Source organism: Rhinopithecus bieti, unplaced genomic scaffold, assembly GCF_001698545.2.
Source record: "Rhinopithecus bieti isolate Rb0 unplaced genomic scaffold, ASM169854v2 scaffold_55, whole genome shotgun sequence".
In the NCBI taxonomy this organism is placed as follows: domain Eukaryota; kingdom Metazoa; phylum Chordata; class Mammalia; order Primates; family Cercopithecidae; genus Rhinopithecus; species Rhinopithecus bieti.
Genome location: NW_016803114.1, coordinates 1,831,010 through 1,839,048, shown reverse-complemented (window position 1 = coordinate 1,839,048; position 8,039 = coordinate 1,831,010). Strand labels below are relative to the sequence as shown.

At 39.9% G+C, this 8,039-nt stretch overlaps 1 protein-coding gene across 1 annotated transcript in view; it reads left to right on the top strand.

Moving 5' to 3' along the window:
- SCHIP1 (schwannomin interacting protein 1) overlaps window positions 1-8,039 on the top strand; it is a 168,990-nt gene that overhangs the window by 62,708 nt on the left and 98,243 nt on the right.

Sequence of the window (8,039 nt, the reverse complement as noted above, 5' to 3'; positions counted from 1 at the left end):
GGGCATGAGCCAGACCGCTTCAAGGCTAATAATCCCAGCTCTTCCACTCACTAGCTATGTGATCTTTGGAAATTTACTTAATCTCTGTGCCCCAGTTTCCTCACTAGTAGTAGTACTTCCCAGGATAGTACCAACAGGTGAATGGGATGAATGGGATAGGTACTTCTGTTGGCTTAATTTACAGATGAGACAGACTTGCAGATGCTAAGTAACTTGCCCAAGACATCACAGCCAGTAAGGGGTCAGAGCTGGGACTATACCTCTGATACCCAGACAGGGGTACCTGACATGCAAGCAGTCCCTGGACTGAGTAATAAATGTGGTAAAACTATGCTATAGACACAGTGGTGGTCCGAAGAAAGTGTTCACTTCATTTGTGTAGGTTAGAGGAGGAGAATCTTGAGCTGGGTCCTGAAAAATAATTAGAATTTGCCAGGAGGATGTGGAAGGAGATATTCCAGGCAGAGGGAACAGCGTATGTAAAATTATGGAGACAAGGAAGAGCAGTTTGCACTGGGTACTGTATGGCCATGGAGTAGGTTGTGTTGACGGAAGCCAATAGTAAGAGGGAGGCTGTGGAGCAGTGTTTCTCCAGGGTTTTGCTGCATCAGATATATATTAGTAGCATTTGATGTGCAGATTCTGGGCCTCTCCCCAGGCATAATGAATCAAAATCACTGAGGTTAGAGTTTGTCAATCTGCATTTTAAAGGAAGCAAGCCATGTGAATGTATAAGAACTAAGATTTGGTGAACCAGACAAGGATGGAGGCAAAAAGTAGATCATAGCAGGCCTTATGTGTGCTAAGGTGCTTGGATTTGGGCAGAGCCACTGCAGGTCAGACAGATCACTGGACACAGTGTAGAAGATGGAATAAAAGAGGTTTGCTGGGGAGTGGTGTCCGATGGTGGTGAGAATGCATTCTAGTGGGGAGATACTAGTTTTAAGAAAAGGACTCCTGAACTAAGACAAGGTGGGGGCAGTGGAAGAGAGAATAGCAGAAATACAAGCCATAATAAAGCATGCTGAATCATCAGAAGCTAGGGGTAGAGGGGAGCATTGAGGAATCGGAGGAGTCTTGGTTGGTGGGCTGGCGAAGTGACTGCTTGGAACTCAGTGAGGCTTTGATGTACTACTTGCAAGGGAGACCTGCCAGGGAGGAGTGATCATGCACCCAGCCTTCCCAGATTTCCCAGAGGAAAGCAGAGATGTAAAATGTGAACACAGCATGACTGGAGCAATGACATCTGCAGGTGACAGCGAGAAAGCCATCTGCTGAGCTACAGCCCTCCTCTCCTGTGACATTTATTAGTTCATGATCATGATTGTAAAAAAATTTGGAGTTTTGATTTGGGACATGAGATGCAATGTAAAGAATTGAGAACCATTGTCTTACGGCAAAGTACTGACCTATTAAATACTTTGGTGACAGACAGACCTGACATTGACCATGGGGAAGTGAAGTAATAATCACCCTTGGAGAGTATCAAGGCAAAAGTTATGAAAGGGAGGTAAAACTAAAACCATATACTCTGTATGACAGGAAGGGAAATGACTGAAATTTTCTGGACAAGCACCACAGTGTCTTTCTTCCAGATGATGTCATTTAGTTAGAACAAGGACTTAACCAGCTACTGAATTATTACAGTTTTCCATGACTAACTGACTTTTCCTGTTATGTTTGGTCTTAGGCTTTCTGTTGCCCAGGAGATCCACATCTACATGTTCAACCTCAAACCCTTCACAATTATTTTTTACATAAAGGGCTGTGTTTTTTTGTTTGTTTTGTTTTGTTTTGTGAAATCCTCTAGATTAATAGGAGACAATAGTACCACTCATTTCTGCAGCATACTATTTATAAATTGGTAAGGTTGTTGCATGCTTTTGAACTTGAATATTTATATTGTCCCTCTTGGTAACAGTATCTAGCACATCATTGTAAAACTTGATTTTATTGGAGGTCCTTTAGTTTCTCTGAGGTTAAAATGTGGAACTTCTACAGTCACTTGTAATTTCCTCAGTCTTACCTTCAGATTCTTCCCCAAAGGATTTTCTTTCTTCCTTTACATTTTACTTTAAAATGAATTAAGCATGATACCAACTTCATGCAGATTCATATTGTGAAGAACACATTGGTAAGATTGAAATGTTATTAGTCTAATTATGTGCTATATTTTGAAATAAAATCTTCTGGAACAAATGTAAATCTAATGATTAGAAAATGTCATTTACATTTCTCAGAAAACAAACTTACAAACAAATTTAAAGATCTCTCTTTTTTTTTTTTTTTTTTTTGAGAGGATGTCTCGCTCTGTTGCCCAGGCTGGAGTGCAGTGGCGCCATCAGTGCTCACTGCAAGCTCCGCCTCCCGGGTTGACACCATTCTCCTGTGCCACCACGCCCAGCTAATTTTTTGTATTTTCAGTAGAGACGGGGTAAGATCTTTAGTTTTTACTTGCAATTCTAGAATTAGGCAACACCTCATTCTATAGAACAGAATGAGTATTCCAATAAGCTGAGCACAGGAAGCTGACTTTATAGACAGAAAAGGGCTGAGGAAAGTAGGAAGAGGGAGCAGAAAATTGATTATTTCCGTTACTTTCTTTGCAAAGGTTAAAGCGGAGGGGGCTTCCTTATCATGCCAGGCCTGTTTGGTAGTTTGACTGTTACCTTTCTCTGCTGGTTTCTTGAAAGGTCAGATGAACAACTTAGTTTCAACTTGGTGGCATGGAACTTCAGCATGAATAACTCTATTTTGGCTTTGGTCTGTTGGGCCTAATACAGGAGCTCAGTTCAAACCAATGGCCTCCTATAAATTTTATTCAACAATTAGTATTACACAAACTGGAAAGTTGGCATTGCGGAATAAGAGCAGGTTTTGGAAACAGCGGGACTGGATCCTAATCTTTTCTGTTTCTCCTAGCCATGTGACCTTGAACAAATTACTTGACATCTGGGTGCCATAATTTTGACATCTGTAAAATGGGAGTACGAATACTGCCTAACTTCACAGGCTTTTTAGGAGGATTAAATGGCAACGTGTGTACCTGGCTCATAATTAATGTTAGTTATTTTTCCTCATCTTTTCTTCTTCGCTATCATGATTTACTTTGTTTTCATAACAGCCAAACAAGGCCAGGTGCAGTGGTTCACGCCTGTAATCCCAGCACTTTTGAAGGCTGAAGCAGGTGGATCACTTAAGGTCAGGAGTTCGAGACTAGCCTGGCCAACACGGTGAAACCCTGTCTCTACTAAAAATGCAAAAATTAGTTGGGTGTGGTGGTGCACACCTGTAATCCCAGCTCCTCGGGAGGCTGAGGCATGAGAAATTGCTTGAACCCAGGAGGCGGAGGTTGCAATGAGCTGATGTCACGCCACTGCACTCCAGTCTGGGCGACAAAGTGAGACTCTGTCTCAAAAAACAAAAACAAAAACAAAACAACAACAACAACAAAAAACCAGCCAAACAAGACTTGTTTTTCCAGAGACTTGCTACAGTTTTCTATGCCTAGTTGGCTGTCAACACATTACTAAATCTGAGCTTTTAAATTAGAATAATCATGAGTTAAAACAAAGTGAATTTAAAATTCTTTCTTTATTTCTTGAGCTTTTGCTTTTAATGCAAAGCTCCTGGAATTTTCCACCAAGTTATCTTCCACTTGAGACCTCCTGTATGCAAATGAGAGGAGCTGGGTAATAGAGGGAGAGGGAAACACCGGGCAGGGCAATTATTTGACCTGCATTCCTTTACTCTGGTGTTCAAGAGGCTTTATTCATATTTGTGTGTGTAGTTCTTTGTAACCGGTTGCAAATTCCGTCTCCTCAGACATTCTTTCTTCCTGAGGTAATAGATGTGCACGCCATTGGGGCACTCAGACACAGGTATGCTGCCTCGGCTTCTCTGTTAGAAAGGAAAGGCTAAGGCCACTACGCAGCACAGTGAAAAGAAGCAAACTGCAGGGTCCCTGGACTCACATTTGAATCCTAACCCTGGGCAAATTACTTCACTTCGCTGAGCCTCAACTTCTCTCTCATCTATGAAATAATGAAGTAGAGGATTACAAAGCATGGCACTGAACCTGGCACAAAATAAAATATGTTTATTCAATAGAAGTCTCCTTGCTGCCTTCTTGAGGAGGTGCCAGGGATACAGGTGACCAGGGATACAGGTGTCTTGTCACAAGACGGACAAGCCTGCTGGCCAACCAACAGACAATCCAACAGATATAAGTGTGATAATAAGGGAATAAGTGGTAGTGGTGAGAACGTACGGAAGACTTAAGCTGAGACCTGATAAGTGAATTAGGAGCTTGCCACACAGTCTGGTGGGAGTGCAAGAGAGAGCTGGGCACACAGAGGTTTCATAAGACTGCCTAGGATGGGAGGGATAGGTTGGGGCCAGATTAAAAGAGCCTTCTCAGCCTCATTTTAAAATTTGGACTTTATCCTAACAATAGTGAGAAACGTATTGCAACATTTTAAGTGGAGAAGTGATACAACAGATTTGGATTCTAGAAACATAAGGTAGAGGTTAGATTTGAGGGGTAGCTACACCAATGCCTGGGGTCTAGTTCAGTTGGGACCCCCAGTTGAAGTCCTCCATATGAGAAATGATGGAGGACTGATCTTGGAAGACTTCCAGGAAAAAGAAAGTAGTGCTTTCATTCATTCACTTATTCCCCACATATTAATTGAGTGTCTATTATGTGCCGTGCACTAACTTCCAAGGGTATGGTAGTGAACAAAACAAAGCCCCTACCTCAGTGGAGCTACATTCAATATAAAACACAGAAGAGTCTATGAGTAAATGAATATAAACAAAACATAGATAACACTCTGATTTTATGACCAAGTTGATACTCACCTCCCTGAACCTACCTTTAGAAGGAGAAGTCAAGTGTAATTGAGCAGGTGTTACTCAGACCTACCTCTCCAATGCACAGAGATCTCTGGGGATATCTCTGACCAGGATAATGTCATACCTACTCCAGGAGCCCTTCTTGGGGCTGCCCCCTCCCTCACTAACAGATACAGGAAGGGAACTGATTCAAAGCCAGGGTCGGAAACTCAGACACTTAAAGGGGCAGAATATTGTTATGAGCTTTATGTTACAGAGATGCTATCCGGTGCAAGAAGGTGAACTTTGCAAGAAGACCATTGGGTCTGAAGAACACTGACCTCAATAGCAATTGCTGCTCTGTGGCTGCATGACAGTGATTCTCCACATGTAGACTTTACTGACTGGTGGTCCGTGAGGGTCCTAGTGACATAAGGAAAAGCTAACCATGCCAGATCTTTCTTTTGTTTTTAAGGGTCCATGACCAGCAGTTTCACTGACTTTCATTTTTATACAGGACAGAGGTATGTGTGCAAGCTCAGATACCTTAAATTCATATGCCTTTAATACAATCCAGGCAGATGTCTAAATGAGGGATGCTTCCCCACAAATGGAGAGTGAAAGTGGGCCAGTCTAAAAGGACCTCAACAGCACTGTGCATAGCCAGCTGTTTGTGGCTGTACCAAAAATGCAGGTCATAGGATTTTTATGTGAAAATTTCTATATTTAAATGTTGGCAACTAAGTCTGTTTTTTTTTTTTTTTTTTTTTTTTTTTTAATGCAGTTTTAATCATCTGTGGGCTGGATTCTTCCTTTATCTTTTCCAAGGCTGCCCTGTAAAAACCTCCACTGCTGGCATCTGCTTTTCTTCCTTTTCACTCCCCAATCCTGAGTCCTTTAGTCTCTTATTACATCAAATTTAGGGGTGACTCAAATTTAGCCAAAATTTTCTCGAGTTTATGGAAAAGCTATATACAAAAGAAAGTTTCTGTATACAAGGATTTTATATCAGGAAGAATTTTCAGTTGGGGATGGTAACAGTTACTGTAAGTAAGATATGGTCATAAATATTGTTTCTCTAAGGGGAGAAATTTCTGATTTCTAGTCAATTTACAAACCTGTGTCCTGGAACATAAACATTTGTTTGTAAGTAAAAGAAAGAAGGTACATGCAGATGCATTAAATCCATATTTACACCCAGCACATATGAGTACATAATATACTTTTCCTGGGAATTATCAGATTTTTTTCCTGGATCAAATGATGAAGACTATTTAAAGTAGAAAAGAGAGAAAACCAGTCTATTCTGCATGGACATTTTGTTATGGTAAGCAGTTCCATAAGCATGGGCCTCTATTTTGGCGTTATATAATTTTACATTACTTCTTAAATTAAGTGCAAGTTTTGAAAAGGAAAAAAAAATTAACCTCCTCTTATAATTGAAATCTTTCACTTTCTAAAAATCAGGATATCTTCTTTTAAAGGGAGTTATCTATTCAATCAAAATAATTCTGTATTTCTATATACCTTACAATTTTGTAAAATTCTGTTCCATACAGTATCCTTATAATCACTTTTCATTCCGTTTATATCCTTAAAACATCCCTAGGAGGTAGGAAAAAAACCGGATTTTAATGAAATCATAAAAACAAAGAACTTGACGCAGCCCCCAACACCTGCTAACCATACAGTGTGTTTACAGTTGTTATTGCTACAATTAATGATATCATGATTGTTGTTTTAAGCCTGATTGACAGTTGAAGAAACTAAGTAAGGTAAGTAAGTAAGTAAGTAAGTAAGTAAGGTAAGCTAGGTAAGTAAGTAAAAAACTAAGTAAGGAAGCTAAGGCCACTATGGTTATAAAATTAGTCAAGTTTAAGGACTAAAACTTATTAACTCACAGGTTTATGGACTTAAAATCCATAACCTTTCATTTATACCAATAAAAAATAAAAAGAACAAAGAGGGCCTTCTGTTATTTTAACACCTTTATGTGCTGGGTGCCTTGTCCATATTAGCTTATTTATTTTTATTTTTTTTGGCAGGTACTGTATGAGGTCTCATTTTATAGATAAAGAAACTGAAAAAGAGGTTAAGTCACTTACCAAGGTCACATTGCAAGTAAATGGCAAAGCCAAAAAAATGCTCCTATGTCTGAATGCCAAGGCCCCTGATCTCCTTCTAGAGTACATTGTATCTAATGGATAGTTGCAAGTAACAAGTATTTTATTTTTAATTGATAGTAGGCATTTAAGAGGTGTGTGTCACTTGCAGCTAGAGCAAATTTTCTTCACTTCATAAAGTTGCCAGCTAAAGGAGAAGAAAGCAGTCATCTTTAATAGATAGGGTTTTCTGTAAAATAAACAGAAGGGTTTTGTGCCTGGTTTAAAAAAAAAAAATTCTATTTCTTTCTATGTCTGAGAGGTGACCTTTCTGATGTTATACTGTGGGTGGAATTCATTCTGGAGGATGTGAGTGGGATTTTCGGAGTATGATGGGAATGACTGATGAATCCATACTCCATTTATAAGTGGCTTGTCATGTGATGATGAATAGAGAAAACATAAACAGTGGATATAGCAAAGTATCAGTTTGGATTAGGTTTAGGTGTAAGTGACAGAAAACCTAAAATGCCAGGACCTCAGAAAGGATAGGAGTTTATTTCTCATGCATATAAAATAAGTGTGGAGGTCAGAAGTCTAAGGCAGGTTCCAGATGACTGAAGGTTTTTTCTTTCTTCAATCCTGCTCATCCTCAATACATGGCTTTCTGCCTCATGGTCCAAGTTGGCTGCTTAAACACCTGCTACTGTGTTGTAATTGACTGTAGGAAGGAGAAAGGGAAGAAGAAGAGCACATCTCCTTTCCTTTAAGGACACTTCCCAGAAGTCACACGTGACACCTCTGCTTAAATTCAATTAGCCAGAATTTAGTCACATGGTTGTGACCTCACACACATGCTGCAAGAGAGGCTGGAGAATGTATTCTTGTCCTAAGCATCCATATGCCCAGCTACAAGGGGTGTGTGTGTGTGTGTGTGTGTGTGTGTGTGTGTGTGTGTTGCAAAGGGCGAGGGAGTTCTATAAATAAGGAAAAAGGAGAAAACATATTGGGGAAAAACTAATAAAGTCTCCCATAGAAAGAATCAATGAAAACAAGTTAGCCATGCAATATAGAAAGATTACCTCCATGCCAGCCTCTGTT